Genomic DNA, 21,622 nt, shown 5'->3' on the forward strand with positions numbered 1-21,622 from the left:
TCTTGCATCTCTCCAACTATAGCAAATATCAGGCTACCAACAAAGTCAAAATGTCTCCCTCATTAAAAATGAAGTTGATCAACTCAAGAAAGACATATCTGACAAGTTGGAAGCTAGACTTCCAGAGACAACAATGATAGACATCAAAAGACAGCTCAGGAAAAACTCCGATCTTACAACCAAGATGGATTACTTGGACAAAAGAATGATTGCTATGGAAGCTTCTCTTACAGCAATCCATCTACACCAAGCTCACCAAACAGACTTGCTTCAGAAACTGGTGGCTACACAGACCTCCTCCTCTACTCAGCTTGATGATAACAAAAAGGGGGAGAAACAAAGCTCTAAAAGTGAGGGGGGGGCAAAAGGTGCTCAATAATCAAGTGAGTAAAGCAATTATGCCAAAAATTGCTTTCACAAAGCCACCAGTGATAAGTGGCATTTTATACCACTTAGAACGTCTTATAAAGGCTTGAATTGATGTCTTGAAATCAAGTATTTTGTGTATTTGAAGCATTTTTTCTAGTATTTTGCAGTTCAGGGTATAACTTGCGTATGTAGGAAGAATTCATCAAAAATAAGCCTAGGAAGTGCTTGGCATTGGTTGTGGGAAGTTAGGAGCAGAATGCAGCAGAAATCAGGAGCATAATGTGATATTTTCCAGTAACCTGATGGGCGTCCGCTCAGGATCTAGGGTGGCCGCCTGGGAGCTGGGGTGCCCACCCGGAAAGCTGGGGTAATCTGATTTTTATACTTCTTATTCTGATGGACTTCTGAGATGGCTGGTTCTTGTGGGATTTTATATAAGTAATCTTCAGAGACATTTCACGACGTGTGGTATCAAGCAAGGAGCAAGGAGAGAAGAAAGAAGACCGTTTTAGCACATCACAACAAAGAAGACGAAGCAAACATTTTCTTATGATTCTTTTATTCGTTGTAACAGTGGATGCTAGTTTTCTTACTTTAAACCTTATTACTCTTGTTACGTACTCTGGTTTTAATAAGTATTTTTATTAGTTTATACTGTGTATTATTATCATCTTTTCGTATGAACCCATGGTGAGGATGAGTTCTATCATGGGTTAATCGTGATCATGGGGTCGTAACGGGTTTACTATGGATTTCTTTAGTTAGTTGTTTAATACCTTGGTGTGTGATGATTGTATAATATCTAGCATAGGTTGTGCTTATTCATTTTATGTGCATCACAAACATATAAGATAGTCTGTTAATCTCTGTGAATCTTGAGATTTAGAACTTGCCATGCTACCATAGGTTCATGTATGTGTATGCATGATTAGTGGGTAACTCTAACCATTTTACTTGCCCTGTGTAATCATAATGAATAACTTGCGCTTAAATCATTGTGTTGTCAAATTTTGTAGACATATAGGGTCTCAACATAATTGATGCATATTCAACTTCTATCTTAATTGTGGATGTTTGGTAGAATGGTATTAGTACAACGAAAGTTGGCTTTTACCAGTTTCGTGTTGTTCGATTAAACAGCCGGTGATGTTGATTATGAGAGTGGTGGTTCAGAAGAATTCTTTGGAGGTAAGGGTGGAGATAGTGAAGAAGAGCCATTGGACATAGGGGAGAAGTTGGCCCTAGTTCTAGATCAGGCATGCCATCTTGGGCATTCTCAAAGCAGTATGATGATCAATATTTCAAGACGACACTCATCCAACTTATTAGCCAAACACAGTCTACATTTCAATCAGCCACAAATGCTAGCAACAAGAGGCTTCTTTAAGCACATCTTGCATCTCTCAAACTACAGCAAATATCAGGCTACCAACAAAGTCAAAATGTCTCCCTCATTAAAAATGAAGTTGATCAACTCAAGAAAGACATATCTGACAAGTTGGAAGCTAGACTTCCAGAGACAACAATGATAGACATCAAAAGACAGCTCAGGAAAAACTCTGATCTTGCAACCAAGATGGATTCCTTGGACAAAAGAATGATTGCTATGGAAGCTTCTCTTACAGCAATCCATCTACACCAAGCTCACCAAACAGACTTGCTTCAGAAACTGGTGGCTACACAGACCTCCTCCTCTACTCAGCTTGATGATAACAAAAAGGGGAAGAAATAAAGCTCTAAGAGTGAGGGGGGGAAAGGTGCTCAATAATCAAGTGAGTAAAGCAATTATGCCAACAATTGCTTTCACAAAGCCACCAGTGATAAGTGGCATTTTATATCACTTAGAACATCTTATAAAGGCTTGAATTGATATCTTAAAATCAAGTACTTTGTGTATTTGAAGCATTTTTTCTAGTGTTTTGCAGTTCAGGGTATAACTTGCGTATGTAGGAAGAATTCATCAAAAATAAGCCTCGGAAGTGCTTGGCATTGGTTGTGGGAAGTTAGGAGCAGAATGCAGCATAAATGAGGGGCAGAATGTGATATTTTCCAGTAACCTGCTGGGCACCCGCTCAGGATCTAGGGTGGCCGCCTGGGAGCTGGGGTGCCCACCCGGGAAGCTGGGGCGGCCACCCGGAGACGGGAAATTAAAATCTGATTTTTATACTTCTTATTCTGATGGACTTCTGAGATGGCTGGTTCTTGTGGGATTTTATATAAGTAATCTTCAGAGACGTTTCACGACGTGTGGTATCAAGCAAGGAGCAAGGAGAGAAGAAAGAAGACCGTTTTAGCACATCACAACAAAGAAGACGAAGCAAACATTTTCTTGTGATTCTTTTATTCATTGTAACAGTGGATGCTAGTTTTCTTACTTTAAACCTTATTACTCTTGTTACGTACTCTGGTTTTAATAAGTATTTTTATTAGTTTATACTGTGTATTATTATCATCTTTTCGTATGAACCCATGGTGAGGATGAGTTCTATCATGGGTTAATCGTGATCATGGGGTCGTAACGGGTTTACTATGGATTTCTTTAGTTAGTTGTTTAATACCTTGGTGTGTGATGATTGTATAATATCTAGCATAGGTTGTGCTTATTCATTTTATGTGCATCGCAAACATATAAGATAGTCTGTTAATCTCTGTGAATCTTGAGATTTAGAACTTGCCATGCTACCATAGGTTCATGTATATGTATGCGTGATTAGTGGGTAACTCTAACCATTTTACTTGCCCTGTGTAATCATAATGAATAACTTGCGCTTAAATCGTTATGTTGTCAAATTTTGTAGACATATAGGGTCTCAATATAATTGATGCCTATTCAACTTCTATCTTAATTGTGGATGTTTGGTAGAATGGTATTAGTACAACGAAAGTTGGCTTTTACCAGTTTCGTGTTGTTCGATTAATATCATCACCGTTACATGCTAAGGGTAATAACAATGACTATTGAAGGAAGTAGTAATGAAGTTATAATCTCGTGTGTGTTTAATATAGTCAATTCAAGTATTGTTTAAGTGTTTTATTCTAGTAGTTAATTCTAGTTAATAATTAGTTAATCAATCTTAAGTGTTATTATCTTGACATTGAGATGTAATCATACATTGGTGAGTGAATGTTAATTGAACATATTTAGTCTGAGTCTCTGTGGGAACGAACTAGATACTATTCTATATTACTTGCGAACACGTATACTTGCGTAAATTATTAGCGTGTGTTTTGTGCCTAACAAGTTTTTGGCGCCGCTGCCGGGGAATCGGCGTATTTGTTTAGTTTATGTACTTGCCATCAGTGGTCATTAGGACTCATTGATTAAGACGTGTTACTTATTGTTTCCGGTTGTGTTTTAGGTACTCTAGCGAGCATTTATGCAAACACGTTCTCGCGCTCACAAGAGGACTCTAGATACGGCTAAGGAGACAGACTCAGATCTTGTTATTCCAGAGAAGATAGATTTTGCAGATTCGGATAAGGAGAGTGAGCAGAAAGAACCAGTAATCATGGGTGATCGTATAGTTCCAGCAGCAGATCCAGCTCTTATGGACTTTTCTCGGCCTAAAATTGATGACATTCAGTCAAGCATCCTTCATCCGGCTATTTAGGCTAACACTTTTGAAATCAAGATGGGCACTATTTAGATGGTGCAGAATTCTGTTTCTTTCGAAGGTGATGCGACTCAAGATCCCAATATGCATATCAGGAATTTTGTCGAGATATGTAGTACTTTCAAATATAATGGTGTTACTGATGAGGCTATCAAGCCGAGGCTTTTCCCATTCTCTCTTAGGGATAAAGCTAAGGACTGGTTATATTCTGAACCAGCTGGGTCCATCACTACTTGGGAAGATCTTGCGCAAAAGTTTCTGGTGAAATTCTATCCAATGGCCAAGACTGCAGCTATGAGGAGTGCTCTTACTCAGTTTGCGCAGCAACCAAGAGAATCTATGTGCGAAGCTTGGGAGCACTACAAGGAGATGTTGAGAAAGTATCCACATCATGTTATGCCTAACTGGATGATGATCACTGGGTTCTACAATGGTTTGGGGGCCCAATCTCGGTCCATGCTCGATGCAGCAGCTGGAGGCGCCTTGTGGGCCAAAAGCTATACTGAGGCTTATAATCTTTTTGAAACTATGGCTACAAACGAGCATCAGAATCCAACTCAAAGGATGATGCCTGGGAAGGTAGCAGGTATTCTGAAAGTTGATGCAGCTACAACTATTGCAGCGCAGCTCCAAGCGCTGTCTTTGAAGGTCGATTCTTTAGCCAACTATGGAGTCAATCAGATAGCTATGGTATGTGATCTTTGTACAGGCTCTCATGGTACGGATCAGTGTTCTCTTGTTAATGAATCTGTTAAGTATATGAACAATTATCAGCGACCGCAGCAGCCTGTGCCAGGTACTTATCATCCTAACAATAGAAATTATCCCAATTTCAGCTGGAGCAACAATCAGAATGTTGTTCAGCAACCATATCAGCAACATGTAAGTAAACAGTTTAATCCACCTGGATTCATGCAACCTCAGCATTATGCTCAAAGGAAATCATATCCTCGCCAACCTGGCACACTTCTCAGCGATACTGAAGTGCCAGGCAGGAAGGAAGCTAAGGAATAAGTCAAGGCTGTCACCTTAAGGTCTGGAAAAGTTGCTGATGCTGAAAAAGCAAAAGATGGAGAAGCTGAAGTGGTAGATGAAGAGGAGAAGCAAAAGGAGAAAGAGGCGGAACCAAGGAAGACTACTGTTGAGCACACTCTGCCTGAGGGTAATACAGGGGAGAAACAACTCTATCATCCACCACCTTTTCCTAAGAGATTGCAAAAACAAAAGCTAGATAAGCGATTTGGTAAGTTTCTAGAGGTGTTCAAGAAACTTCACATCAACATACCCTTTGCTGAGGCTCTGGAGCAAATGCCTAGTTATGCAAAATTCATGAAGAGTATTCTTTCAAGGAAGGTGAAACTGGATTACCTTGATACCGTTGCTCTAACGGAAGAGTGCAGTGCTTTGCTACAACAAAAACTTCCTCCAAAGCTTAAAGATCTTGGTAGCTTGACCATTCCTTCCACCATTGGCAAGTTGTCTTTTGACAAGTACCTTTGCGATTTAGGAGCAAGCATCAATCTGATGCCGTTGTCTATCTTCAAAAAGCTGAATCTGCCTGATCCAAAGCCCACTTACATGTCTCTACAATTGACTGATCATTCTATTACATACCCACGAGGCATCATGAAGGACGTGTTAGTAAAGGTGGATAAGCTCATCTTTCCTGCAGACTTTGTCATTCTGGACTTCGAGGAAGATAAGAAGATTCCCATAATCTTGGGACGACCTTTCTTCGCTACAGGCCGTACCTTGATAGATGTGCAAAAAGGTGAGCTTACTATGAGTGTGCAAGATCAGGATGTTACTTTCAATGTATCCAATGTGATAAAATTCCATACAGAAGATGAGGAGTGCTTAAAGGTGGATTTGATTGATTATGCGGTAACTTCAGAACTTGATCATGTGCTAAAGTCTGATGCCTTAGAGAAAGCCTTAGTGGGGGAATTTGACAGTGAAGATGAGGAAGGCAATGAGCAACTACAATATCTAAATGCTTCTCCTTGGAAGCGAAAGCTAGACATGCCATTTGAATCTCTTGGTAATACTGATCTCAAGAATGCTGAGGGAAAGCTCAAACCATCTATTGAGGAAGCACCGACTTTGGAGCTTAAACCATTGTCTGAACACTTGAGGTATGCTTTTTTAGGTGATGTATGTACTTTGCCTATTATTATTGCATTTGACCTTTCAGGTAGTGAGGAGGATAAGCTCTTGAGGATCTTGAGAGAATTCAAACCGGCCATCGGATGGACTATAGTAGATATAAAAGGGATCAGCCCTTCGTACTGCATGCATATAATTTTGCTAGAGAAAGGTAGTAAGCCGACTGTTGAGAAACAGTGAAGACTTAATCCTATCATGAAAGAAGTGGTGAAGAAAGAAATTCTGAAGTGGCTGGATGCAGGAATCAGATATCCACTATCTCACAGTTCTTGGGTGAGCCCCGTGCAATATGTACCTAAGAAAGGAGGTATAACTGTGGTAGCAAATGAGAAGAACAAGCTCATCCCCACTCGAACAGTCACAGGATGGAGGGTATGCATGGATTACAGAAAGTTAAACAAAGCGACGAGGAAGGATCACTTCCCTCTTCCATTTGTTGATCAGATGCTTGACAGGTTGGCTGGTCATGAGTATTATTGTCTTCTGGATGGCTATTCGGGTTATAATCAGATTTGCATTGCACCAGAAGACCAAGAAAAGACTACTTTCACTTGTACATTTAGCAAATTTGCTTTTCGGAGAGTTTCGTTTGACTTATGTGGTGCACCTGCCACTTTTTCAGAGATGTATGATGGCTATATTCTCTAATATGATTGGAAATAATGTCGAAGTGTTCATGGATGACTTTTCCGTCTTTGGACATTCATTTGATGAATGTTTGAATAATCTTTGTTCGGTGCTAAAAAGGTGTGTGAAAACTAATTTGGTGTTCAATTGGGAAAAATGTCACTTTATGGTGCGTGAAGGCATTATTCTTGGGCATAAAGTCTGTAGCAAAGGCCTTGAGGTGGATAAAGCCAAGGTGGGAGTCAATGAAAATCTTCCACCACCTATTTTTGTGAAAGGAATCAATAATTTTCTTGGTCATGCAGTTTTTATCGGCATTTCATCAAGGACTTCTCGAAGATATCTAAGCTGTTGTGCAAGTTGCTCGAGTAAGATGTGCTTGTCAAATTTGATGATGAATGTTTGGTGGCATTCGAGACTCTCAAGAAGAGTTTGATAACTGCACCAGTTATTACGGCACCTGATTAGACAGAACCTTTTGAGATGATGTGTGATGCGAGTGATTATGCAGTGGGAGCAGTTCTTGGGTAACGCAAGAATAATCTTTTTCATGTGGTCTACTATGCTAGTAAGACGCTTGATGGAGCTCAAATGAACTACAACACTACTGAGAAGGAGCTCTTGGCTATAGTCTTTGGTTTCGAAAAATTTCGATCTTATCTGCTTGGGACAAAGGTGATAATATTCACTGATCACGCTGTCATTCGTTATTTGGTCTCAAAGAAGGATTCGAAGCCTAGACTTATTCGTTGGGTGGTCTTGCTATAGGAATTTGAGTTAGAGATCAAGGATCGAAAAGGTACTAAGAATCAAGTAGTTGGCCATCTCTCTAGATTAGAGAATTCTGATTCTACTTCCCATGATCAGACATTGATCAACGAATCTTTTTCGGATGAGCAGTTGTTCGCAGTTCAGGAGGAAGAGCCATGGTTCACAGATATTGTGAACTATCTTGTTACCAATATAATGCCTCCTAATATGAATACAGCTCAAAAGAAGAAGTTTCCCCATAAGGTGAAGTGGTACATGTGGGATGAACCATATTTATTTAGACATGGAGCTGACCAGATCATCAGGAGATGTATCCCATTCTGTGAGACGGAGGGGATATTACGAGACTTCCATTCCACAGTTTATGGTGGACATTATGATGGTTAAAAGACAGAAGCTCGTATTTTGCAAGCAGGTTTTTTCTGGCCTACGTTGTTTAAGGATGCACATCAGTTCGTTTTAAAGTGTGATCGTTGCCAAAAAGTGGGGAATCTTACTAGAAAGGATGAGATGCCTTTAAATGTGATCCTTGAAGTTGAGGTCTTTGATGTTTGGGGAATCCATTTCATGAGACCATTTATCTCGTCCTGCAATAATTAGTACATCTTGCTGACAGTCGATTATGTCTCGAAATGGGTGGAAGTCAAGGCTCTACCGACGAATGATGCAAAGGTAGTATTGAATTTTCTTTATAAGCAGATATTCACAAGGTTTGGAATGCCACGAGTGATCATAAGTGATGAGGGGTCTCATTTCTGCAACCGTAAGTTCACTTCTATGATGCAGCGCTACAATGTGAATCATCGTATTGCTACTGCCCATCATCCGTAAACTAATGGTCAAGCTGAAGTGTCTAATAGAAAGATCCAGCGCATTCTAGAGAAAGTTGTTTGTCTGTCAAGGAAAGATTGGTCTTTAAAGCTCGATGAAGCTGTTTGGGCATATAGAACAACATACAAGACTCCACTTGGGATGTCCCCATTTCAACTTGTCTATGGTAAGGGATGTTATTTACCTGCGGGGCTAGAGCATAACGCTTATTAGGCATTGAAGAAATTAAACCTTGATCTAGATGTAGCTGGGAAGAAGTGAATGCTTCTGTTAAATGAACATGATGAATTTCGACTTCAAGCGTACGAGAACAATAAAATGTACAAGGAAAGAGTAAAAAGGTGGCACGATAGGAAGCTATCTCCTACGTCATTCGTGCCGGGGCAACAAGTTCTTTTATTCAACTCCTGTCTCCGACTTTTTCCTGGAAAGTTGAAATCAAGGTGGTCTGGACCTTTTATCGTCGAAACTGTGTTTCCACATGGAGCGGTGGAGATTTTTGAGAACGATCCGAGCCAAGCATTCAAGGTTAATGGTCAAAGATTGAAGTATTATTATGGGGACACAGCAAACCGGGAACCGGTTAGTGCCGTTTTATCGTCAACTTGATCGAACTCCTCTACGTCAAGCTAATGACGTAAAAGAAGCGCTTATTGGGAGGCAACCCAAGATTTGAGACTTTAGGGACCTTTAGAAGTTAGTACCATATCCAAAAACCCTAAAAAATATGAAAATATAGGCAGAAAAAAAAATTCTAGAAACCCTTGGGGCGCCCGCCTGGAAATCCCGGGCGGCCGCCTGGAGTCTGAGGCGCCCGCCTGGAAATTCCGGGCGGCCGCCTGGCACCCTTCTGTCAGAAAAATTTTTCGGCCTTATAAAAAAAATCAAAAAAATCAAAAAAACATAAAAACGCACAGAAAACAACCCACAAACCCACATTTTTTCTCCCACAAACCCCACTCCTACTCTAATTCTAAACCTAATTCATACCCTATATATACACACAACACCTCCATATACACTCCCATATACTTTCAACTTCAAAACTCTCTCCTACACTCAAAACACAACTCTCAAACACTTTTTCTCAGTTTTAATGGCACCTAAGAGATCTCAAACTATTGATAGCAGCAGTACCGTTCCTACTACTGATTCTTCGAGGGGAACTGATGTGAGGCCCCGTTTGGTGGATAGGGCTGCTGAGGAGGAGTATACTAGGCTTCTGACTAAGCCGATTCTGAAGGAGATGGGATTTTTACCATCGGGGAGGGATGGTCGATGCCCAGTATAGGAGGCTATCCAGGAGAATGGATGTGATGTACGAGTTGCAGAGTAGGTTTGCTCAGGAGCTCACCCTCGCACTTGGGACTGCTTTCAGAGGCCTTGGAGCTGACATCCAGTGGCCCGTTTTTTGTGAGAACTCTGCTTATCCGCCTCCTGATACTCCACCCTCTGAGGGAGATGATGACGATTTTTCCGAGTTACCCTGTTGGATTTTTAAACGCAGCGGGGCGTGGAAAAAAACTTTTACACATACAAAATCCAAATAAAAGCATATAAATCGTGAATAAAAATTCGAGGGATCGAATCTAACCTTTAAAAATAATTTGGAGACAACGATCAGAGATCCTTAGCAGTTGCTCCTCAAGTGTGAAGCACTCCACCGGTATCCACCAAGAAAACGATGTTAAGGAGGAGGAAGGAGGTGGAGAGAATTGGGTTTTCCAAACTTTTTGGGTTTTCGGGTTTGATGTGGGTTCAAATAAAATTAGGGTCTATAATAGTGTATTTATAGGCAAAATTTTCAGCTGAAATTTTCCCATAAATATTATTATTATTACCCCATTTATTATTCTCATTAATAATTAAAACACCTTTTAATCATTAATCCTTTTTCTAAACACTTTAGAAATAATTCTCTCTTTTGATTTAATTTCCAAAAATTAAATCCTTTAATTAATAATATTAAGAACTTTTCTTAATTAATTTATAATCAATTAAATCTCATTTAATCAATTATTAAATTTTCCAATTAATTATTTATTTCATAAATAAATAATTATTAGCCATTATTAATTAATTCTTCCACCATTAAGTCATTATCTTTTTATGGTGTGACCCTGTAGGTTCAATATTAAGCCGGTAGTAAAAATAAATAATAATAAAACTATTTTATCATTATTTATATAAATTCTCTAATTTATTAAATATGATTAATTAATTAATCACATTTATTCTACATCGTGAGTGATGCTTCTCAACATATTGCGACTATCCGGATAATATGAATTCACTGCTTAGAATACCAAGAACCTGTCAGTGAATAGTTACCGTACAATAAACTCCTTCTACCCTACAATGTTCCGATTAAATACAAGGCATGGATCTCGTGTCAAGCCTATCTAATTCAATCACTTGCTTACCATCTACTATGCGTAGTTCTATGCAAATTAGAAACTCCTTTCTAATTTCATTGACTCTGGCCAGAGATTCCTGAACTAGCATAAGTGGATCAGCCTTGAACATTCGCTTCCTTCACTGGAAGGGGTAGATCCTTTATTGATCATACACTATCTTCATGTACAAATTCCTATACCCAGAAGAGCCCTAATAATTGTCCCTGAAGACTAAGAACTAAACCAAAGCATAGTTCAGTGTACACAAGATGACTATGATGACCTCAAGTCTAAGGATACTTGTACAACTATCACTATGTGAACAACTGCTGACACGTGAGTGAACTCCATCAGTTGTTCAGCTGTGCGAGTCATGTTCAGTGAACTTATTCCATAACAAGCACCTACATACTAGCTATAGTATCACCACACAAATGTCTATGAGAACAGACATCCTTCATAATGAAGCAAGCATAGTATGTACCGATCTCTGCGGATTATTAATTACCAGTTAGTAATCCTACGACCAGGAACTATTTAAGTTTATAGTTATCATCTTTTTAGGTCTCACTATTATGATCTCATCATAATCCATAAAAAGCTTTACTCTAAACTATGGTATATCTTATTTAAACACTTAAATAGATAAAGCCCGTAATAAAAACAAAACAAGTCTTTATTAATATCAATGAAATCAAAACAGATTACATAAAAGTTATTCCTAAATCCTAATACATGATTGGACTTAGGACATATTCCTTTCAATCTCCCACTTGTACTAAAGCCAATCACTCTGGTATCTAAAACCCATCTTGTCTTTATGACGATCAAAGTGACTTTCATAAAGTAGCTTTGTGAGTGGGTCTGCTATGTTGTTATGTGTGTCAACTCTAATTCAATACAATACAAGAAATGTTACCGCGCTCCCACTAACCCTTTTGTAGACGCATGGTTCATCTACGTTTTTGATAAAATCAAACTCTTTGATTGTCTCATCAAAACGAATGTTCCATCTTTCGAGAAGCTTGCTTTAAACCATATATGGTTCACAATAGCTTATACACTAGGCTTTCATTTCCCTTGGAAAGAAAACCATCTGGCTATATGCCATATCTCTTAGTCGTAGTAAGCAGCAATCGCAAGCAAAATCCGACTGATTTTAACAGGGCTACAGGTAAAAGGTTTCATCAAAGTCAATCCATTGCCTTTGTTTGAATCCTTTTGCCACAAGCCTGGCCTTATAGGTCTCCACCTGGCCATCTGCTATAATCTATCTTTTGTATACCGTATACATAGATTCTATTCTGGATTTCATGGCACTATGCCATTTCTCTGAGTCAACACTACTCATAGCCTCATTATAGGTCACAGGGTCGTCATCATCAATGATCAACAACTCATTGTCATTCTCAATGACAAGGCCATAATACCTCTCAGGTTGGGGAGACACTCTCCCTGATCTATGAATGTGCTGTTCCACAAAGGTTGTTCAGTCAGAACAGGTGTTTCCACTTGATCCGTAGTAGTTTGTGCTTCTTGAACTTCATCAAGTTCAATTTTGCTCCCACTGTTTCCTTCAAGGATAAACTCCTTTTCCAAGAAGGTAGCATGTCTGGATACAAACACCCGATGATCGGTGTAAAAGTAATACCCTAAAGTCTCTTTAGGATATCCCACAAAACTACATTTTACGGATCGATATTCCAGCTTATTTGGGTCAACTTACTTGACATAAGCTGGACATCCCCAAATCTTAACGTGTTTAAGACTCGGTTTCCTTTCTTTCCATATCTCATACGGAGTTTGAGGAACAGATTTGGAAAGCACCTTATTCAGTAAATACGCTGAGGTTTCCAATGCATAACCCCATAGGAATACTGGAAGATTTGCATAGCTCATCATGGACCGAACTATGTCTAACAAAGTTCGATTTCTCCTTTCAGATACCAATCTAGAGGAGTCCACTGGGAGACTATACCATTTACTTTGAGATAATCTAGAAATACTCCATTAAAGTATTCACCACCTCGATCTAATCGAAGAGTTATAATACTATGTTTGGTTGTTTCTCCACTTCATACTTATACTCTTTGAACTTTTCAAAGGCTTCAGACTTGTGTTTCATCAAACACATATCTGAATCTAGATCTATCATCTATGAAAGTAATGAAGTATGAAAATCCACCCATGGCTTGCGTAGACATTGGTCCACATACATCTGTGTGTACCATTCCTAGCAAATTTGCAGTCCTCTCTCCATGTCTACTAAATGGAGACTGCATTGCCACTATAAAGTGAGATTTTCATCATCTCTTTTCTTTTATTAGTTTGTTCAATCTGAAGTAAATTATGTCACATATAAACAGACCATTATTTAAAGTACCACGTCCATAAAGAATATTATCTCTAAGAATAGAACATTCATTATTCTCAATAATAAATGAAAATCCAGCCAAGTCTAACATGGGAATAATATTCCTCACAATCGAGGGAACAAAATAACAATTATTTCAAACAATAGTCTTGCCCGTAGGCATATGTAAATGAAATGATTCTACATCTTCAGCAGCAACTCTTGCTCCATTTCCCATCAGTAGAATCACCTCCTCTTCCTCAAGAGTCCTACTTCTCCTTGGTCCCTGCAACAAATTGCAGATTTGAGAACCACAGGCGGTATCTAATACCCAAGTAGAAATTTGATTTAATGACATATTCACTTCTATCATGAACATACCTGAATCAGAAACGGTAGTCTCACTACCCTTCTTCTTCTTCAATTCTGCAAGGTAAACCTTGCAGTTCCTCTTCCAGTGCCCCACCTTGTTACAGTGAAAGCAAACAACTTTGCTCTTGGGGTCTTCAGCTTTTGGTGGAACCGGCTTTTCTTCAACTACTTTCTTCTTCTTGGAAGAGTCCCTCTTCCTTTTCTTAGGATTGGAACCTTCACCAATTAGAAGAACAGAACTCTTCTTAGGGGGAAATTCGATTCCGCAGTCTTCAACATGTTGTGGAGTTCAGGCAGGCTGACATCCAACTTATTCATGTGAAAGTTCACAACAAACTGCGAGAACGAACTCGGAAGCGATTGCAAGACCAAGTCTTGGCTCAGCTCCCCATCCATGGCAAAACCAAGTTGTCCAAGACATTCAATCAAATTGATCATCTTAAGTACATGGTCATTCACAGATGATCCCTCAGACATCCTACAACCGAACAGCTCCTTCGATATCTCATATCGAGCTGTCCTCCCCGCCACATCATACAACTCTTGTAGATGCATGAGGATAGTGTGAGCATCCATATGCTCATGTTGCTTCTGTAGCTCAATGTTCATGGAAGCTAGCATAATGCATTGAGCAACATTTGCATCATCTAACCACTTATGATACACAACATGTTCATCATTATGTGCATCACTAGCAGGTTCAGTAGGCTTAGGTGAGTCAATCACGTATTCCAGCTTCTCAATCCTGAGAACAATTCTCAAGTTTCGAAGCCAGTCAGCATAATTAGGACCAGTCAATTTGTGAGCATCCAGTATGCTCCTAAGTGATAGTGCAGAAGACATAACGTACAAAGTAAATCTGTAAATGATAAACACATAACAACACTTAGCAAATATTCGATTTCATTTCAAAACACTATATGAATCGGGTCTTTATTAATAAGTGGCTCCCACTAGTTTTCCTAATTTATTCAACCCCCTACATGAAAAATTAAGCATTCATAATGCTAGTGGGAATAGGGATCCTACATTCCATTACACAACCCCGGCTGTAGCACGAACCGCCATGCAATGTTCAATAGGCAGACAACTCTTGTCAATTACATCTCATGTTATTCCCTAATCAAACTTTAGCCTCTTGAATAATTGAGTCTCGGCTGTAGCACGACAAACTCAATATTCTAAGTCAAGTCTAACCCAACATTCCGTACAGTTGAATCAGTCCCCAAAGGCCCACGGCTGTAGCACGTACCGACCTTTAGATTCTTATTCAATGTACACATCTCTATGTAATAGACAAGTATTTCTTATTTCGAAATCAAAGCCCTCGGCTGTAGCACGAACCGACAATGATTCAAAAATAAGAACTACTTTCTACCATGTTGGAAGGCTATGACCGACACAAGCCCATTGTATCATTGGCCAATTACTACTTGATATTATTTAATTTTAGAGGGATTATATTACGTTACAATCATAATCATATTATAAAGAGATTCTTCCTTTTAAATTAAATATTTCAAATCAATAATCAATAATCAGACGATTCCCAGATCGGGTGGAGCATTGTCAAGAGGCGTCACTTAATAACCCTTTCTTACAGATAGAAATCTGTTGTTGACAGAATCATCCTTTCTCTCATATCAAAAATTCATATTCAATTACGTGTTTCACAAACACAAGAATCTCATGATTGTATTCATAATATTGTTATTAAGGTTATGAAACTATTTCACTATACTAGGTTGTCTAACAAGCGCCTTATGTTCATTTAAGTTCACCTAGATCTATCATCGCATGATAAACTAAGCATATATCACATATATCAACATGAATAAACATCAAGGTAGGCATGTTACATCATCTAGCACATTAGTCTAAGCAATATACATCTCTATGTATCACAAGAAGCATTTAAAATCAATTCAAACGATCAAAAACAGCTTTAAAACACTTCATGGAATATAAACAGTTCAAAACTTTTATATAAACTAAAATTGATCACTACATTAGATCCGTCTCGGAAAAACGAATCCAACGGTATATTGCACGCCTAAAACGGAGTTACGAAACTCCCAGAAAATCAATCTTAAAATCAACAGACGGGCTGTAACGCATTAGAGGAACGCGTTACAAGCCCTGTAACGCATTCCGGTGATGCGTTACAGCCTTTTAAGCCATTTAAAAGGTGTAACGCATTCCGTGAATGCGTTACAGGTGTGTAACGCATTCCCGGAATGCGTTACATCCCTATTTTTTTTGTTTTTCAGCCGCCGTTGCTTTCTTTCTCGATCAGCGTGCCTGACTGTTCTCTGTACCTCTGTCCGTGCATCACAGTTTCAACAGCGGATAACTAAACATGCAGATGACAGATATATACATACATACAATTCATATATATATATAATTATTTAATTACGAATTTTAATTGAAACAACTTCAAAAATTCATAATAAAAAATCTATACATCATAAAATTATGAAAAAAATACCCAGACGATCTACAACACTTGTAGAATCCAGATCAACATTCAAAATTATTCTGAGAAATGATTTCTCATCAGACAAAATTAATCCATGATATAACTTGTAAAAATCATAATTAATTCATACAAGTACATAAAATTCTAAAATTTTTACCACAGATCTATATGCATACAACCTACGCTCTGATACCATTGTTGGATTTTTAAACACAGAAGGGCATGGAAAAACACTTTTACACATACAAAATCCAAATAAAAGCATATAAATCGTGAATAAAAATTCGAGGGATCGAATCTAACCTTTAAAAATAATTCGGAGATAACGATCAGAGATCTTTAGCAGTTGCTCCTCAAGTGTGAAGCACTCCACCGGTATCCACCAAGAAAACGATGTTAAGGAGGAGGAAGGAGGTGGAGAGAATTGGGTTTTTCAAACTTTTTGGGTTTTCGGGTTTGATGTGGGTTCAAATAAAATTAGGGTCTATAATAGTGTATTTATAGGCAAAATTTTCAGCTGAAATTTTCCCATAAATATTATTATTATTATCCCATTTATTATTCTCATTAATAATTAAAACACCTTTTAATCATTAATCCTTTTTCTAAACACTTTAGAAATAATTCTCTTTCTTGATTTAATTTCCAAAAATTAAATCCTTTAATTAATAATATTAAGAACTTTTCTTAATTATTTTATAATCAATTAAATCTCATTTAATCAATTATTAAATTTTCCAATTAATTATTTATTTCATAAATAAATAATTATTAGCCATTATTAATTAATTCCTCCACCATTAAATCATTCTCTTTTTATGGTGTGACCCTGTAGGTTCAATATTAAGCCGGTAGTAGAAATAAATAATAATAAAACTATTTTATCATTATTTATATAAATTCTCTAATTTATTAAATATGATTAATTAATTAATCACATTTATTCTACATCGTGAGTGATGCTTCTCAACATATCGCGACTATCCGGATAATATGAATTCACTGCTTAGAATACCAAGAACCTGTCAGTGAATAGTTACCGTACAATAAACTCCTTCTACCCTACAATGTTCCGATTAAATACAAGGCATGGATCTCGTGTCAAGCCTATCTAATTCAATCACTTGCTTACCATCTACTATGCGTAGTTCTATGCAAATTAGAAACTCCTTTCTAATTTCATTTACTCTGGCCAGAGATTCCTGAACTAGCATAAGTGGATCAGCCTTGAACATTCGCTTTCTTCACTGGAAGGGGTAGATCCTTTATTGATCATACAGTATCTTCATGTACAAATTCCTATACCCAGAAGAGCCCTAATAATTGTCCCTGGAGACTAAGAACTAAACCAAAGCATAGTTCAGTGTACACAAGATGACTATGATGACCTCAAGTCTAAGGATACTTGTACAACTATCACTATGTAAACAACTGCTGACACGTGAGTGAACTCCATCAGTTGTTCAGCTGTGCGAGTCATGTTCAGTGAACTTATTCCATAATAAGCACCTACATACTAGCTATAGTGTCACCACACAAATGTCTATGAGAACAGACATCCTTCATAATGAAGCAAGCATAGTATGTACCGATCTCTGTGGATTATTAATTACCAGTTAGTAATCCTACGACCAGGAACTATTTAAGTTTAGAGTTATCATCTTTTTAGGTCTCACTATTATGATCTCATCATAATCCATAAAAAGCTTTACTCTAAACTATGGTATATCTTATTTAAACACTTAAATAGATAAAGCCCGTAATAAAAACAATACAAGTCTTTATTAATATCAATGAAATCAAAACAGATTACATAAAAGTTATTCCTAAATCCTAATACATGATTGGACTTAGGACATATTCCTTTCATACCCTGTGTTCCTTTCTACTACTTTCACTGGGGACAGTGAAGATTTGAAGTTTGGGGGTGGTAGTTAAGGAGCATATTTGTGTGTGTGTCATGTAGTTGCATATTCATGATATTTTAGTTCATATAGTTGCATATTTTTGCCATATAGTTTTTTTATTATTTTATAGCTTTATTTATCATGTCATTTAGCTCATGCATATATCATGATCCCTTTTGCGTTGCTTTACCGATTGATTTGTGATAATGATACGAGTGTAGTGATAGCGTTAGAGTGATGTTGAATCTTGTAGGTTGACATGCATGCTAGAAATACTTGTAATTTCCCTAACTCTTAGAGTATGCTTAAGGACTAGTTTATTGTCATGGTTTGATGGTTTTTGAGGTTAATCTATTGATTATGCTTAGAATTTATGACAGGCTCTTAATGATAAAATGCATGAAAAGAAAAAAATTGGAGTGAAAATTGGAATTCATTGTTAGTTGTGGCTAGGCGTCAAATGGATAGTAGCCGGCTCGTATTTTTATGCGAGTAGTCTAGGGTTGAGCAAGATGGAGCGAAACGCACTTGCTCAGAAATTTTGAAATAAAATTCAGAAAAAAAAGATAGAAAAAAAAGAGAAAAATAAAGTTTAATGCATAATTGATCACGAGTGGGCTCTTTGGTATTCGAGTTATTAAGTTCTTAGGGGACTTTGTGCCTAGTGACCTAAGGCTTTTAATAGTCTGGGATCCGCTGACCTAACACTCGCTAAATGGATTCCATTACGTAAGTGTTTTGTGGACCTCACGCATGGCACGATCAAATAAGCATTTATTTGTTGTGTTGAATAAAAGCATGATTCCGAAATAAGCTCCAATGATCATGAAGTATTATAAGTCATTTTGTGTCTAGAATTTATTCTTCGTATAATCATGTGATTGCCTTGAGGATAATCGAGTCATGATAATTGATCTAGTTTCGAAGCATATCTGTTAAGCATCCGCACACACCACGTTTCTAGTTGTATGTTAGCTTGCGTGGTTTGATTGACCTTTAGTTGCCTAATTGCATTTGTTGAGATGTCATGGGTTGGTTGGTTTAGTCATTGTGAGGGGGAACGCTAAATTTATTCTTCGTATAATCATGTGATTGCCTTGAGGATAATCGAGTCATGATAATTGATCTAGTTTCGAAGCATATCTGTTAAGCATCCGCACACACCACGTTTCTAGTTGTATGTTAGCTTGCATGGTTTGATTGACCTTTAGTTGCCTAATTGCATTTGTTGAGATGTCATGGGTTGGTTGGTTTAGTCATTGTGAGGGGGAACGCTGCATTTCCTGTAGTTTGCATTCATGCATGTTTTTGTTTTGTTTTTGAGTCTATGACGCTTGAGAACAAGCATCGTTCTAAGTTTGGGGGTGTGATAAGTGGAATTTTATAATGGCTTGAATTGATGTCTTGAAATCAAGTATTTTGTGTATTTGATGTGTTTTTTCTAGTGTTTTGCATTTCAGGGTATAACTTGCGTATGTAGGCAGAATGCAGTAGAAATCAGGAGCAGAATGTGATATTTTCCAGTAACCTGCTGTGCACCCGCTCAGGATCTGGGGCGGCCGCCTGAGAGTTGGGGCGCCCGGCCGGGAAACTGGGGCGGCCACCCGGAGACAGGAAATTAAAATCTGATTTTTACATTTCATATTCTGATGGACTTCTGAGACGGCTGGTTCTTGTGGGCTTCTATATAAGTAATCTTCAGAGACGTTTCACGACGTATGGTATCAAGCAAGGAACAAGGAGAGAAGAAAGAAGACCGTTTTAGCACATCGCAATGAAGAAGATGAAGCATACATTTTCTTGTGATTCTTCTATTCATTGTAATAGTGGATGCTAGTTTTCTTACTTTGAACCTTATTACTCTTGTGACGTACTCTAATTTTAATAAGTATTTTTATTAGTTTATACTATGTGTTATTATCATGTTTTCGTATAAACCCATCGTGACAATGAGTTCTATCATGGGCTAATCGTGATCATGGGGTCGTAACGGATTTACTATAGATTTCTTTAGTTATTTGTTTAATACCTTAGTGTGTGATGATTGTATGATATCTAGCATAGGTTATGCTTATTCGTCTTATGTGCGTCGCGAACATATAAGATAGTCTGTTAATCTCTTGTGAAGCGACAGTGAATCTTGAGATTTAGAACTTGCCATGCTAGCATAGGTTCATATATGTGTATGCATGATTAGTGGGTAACTCTAACCGTTTTACTTGCCCTGTGTAATCATAATGAATAACTTGCGTTTAAATCGTTATGTTGTCAAACTCTGTAGACCTATAGGGTCTCAACATAATTGATGCCTATTCAACTTCTATCTCAATTGTGGATGTTTGGTAGAATGGTATTAGTACAACGAAAGTTGGCTTTTACCAGTTTTGTGTTATTCGATTAATATCATCATCGTTACATGCTAAGGGTAATAACAATGACTATTGAAGGAAGTAGTAATGAAGTTATAATCTCGTGTGTGTTTAATATAGTCAATTCAAGTGTTATTTAAGTATTTTATTTTAGTAGTTAATTGTAGGTAATAATTAGTTAATCAATCTTAAGTGTTATTATCTTGACATTGAGAAGTAATCATACATTGGTGAGTGAGTGTTAATTGAACATAATTAGACTGAGTCTCTGTGGGAACGAACTAGAAATTATTCTATATTACTTGCGAACATGTATACTTGCGTGAATTATTAGCGCGTGTTTTGTGCCTAACAACCAGCTAAAGATAGCATTGATCTAATTAATGAAGCAGCAGCCACTTTGAGAGCAGCTGAAAAGAAGCAGTTTAGTCCAATAAACTGGGAGAAAATTGATAAGGATATTCAAAAGAATTTTGGTCTAGCAAAGAAGCCAGAAAAATCAGTTATTCATCACTCTCAAGTCAGGAAAATTTATGTGAATGATATGAGCATGGACTATCTGGAAAAAGGCCAGACATCCTGCATCAAATCCCCAAAGGCAGATCTAATCATAAAGCCAAAGGTGAGCTACCAAAAATATTCACTAAAGAACCCTTTGGACACAGTGTATGAGACACCAAAGCCTGATGAGAAGAAACTGTTGTCAAGATCTATTGCATTCTACAAGGATCCAGCTAATTCAGCATTGAAAAGAAGAATTGCCAAGGTTTTCGGAAATGGTAAGGAAATTTGTGTGGTGCCTGGACACCCTCAATTTGTTGAAGCAAAAAGGGAAGAAAATGCAAGATTGAAGCAATAAAAGAAGCAAGCTGCTCTAGATGCTAAAAAGCTCAAACAAAAGAAGGATCAAGCTGCTATCTTGGCCAAGTTGCAAGCTGTGAAACCCACACAACAAATTCCTGAACAACCATCTAAAACCACTGGATTTAAGGATTTGAAAATGCAAGAAGAGTCACAACAAAAAAGAAGGTTTAGATACAAACTTCACTGCAAGAGAAAAGTGAACTTTGATGAAGAAGGATTGGGAAATCAGTTTCCCAAAAAGTCTACTTCTACAACAACTCAAACATCCATGCCCTTTGTGGCACATGAAGAATTCAAGATAGGTCCATCCAACAATTTCCATGGTGAACCTATCATTCCAAAGGATAAGCCAATAGACTGGGATACTCTACCAATTCCTAAACTCAATCTACCTCATTTCATGAAGCCAAAGAAGACAAAGACCGGAGCAGTCAAGAAAGTGAAGCTTACATGTACATCTGTGACATCAAGGAATTCTCTGATCTAAACCTCTATCTAGAT

General features: G+C 37.8%; 1 non-coding gene across 1 annotated transcript; it reads right to left on the reverse strand.

The window, feature by feature from the left end:
* Positions 1 to 4,274: 4,274 nt before the first annotated feature.
* LOC141694460 (small nucleolar RNA R71) lies at positions 4,275 to 4,381 on the reverse strand. The gene has a single exon (XR_012563765.1). It is a non-coding gene; the product is annotated as a small nucleolar RNA R71 (small nucleolar RNA).
* Between the last annotated feature and the right edge of the window lie 17,241 nt (positions 4,382 to 21,622).

This window comes from Apium graveolens, chromosome 10 (assembly GCF_009905375.1).
Source record: "Apium graveolens cultivar Ventura chromosome 10, ASM990537v1, whole genome shotgun sequence".
NCBI classification, from domain to species: domain Eukaryota; kingdom Viridiplantae; phylum Streptophyta; class Magnoliopsida; order Apiales; family Apiaceae; genus Apium; species Apium graveolens.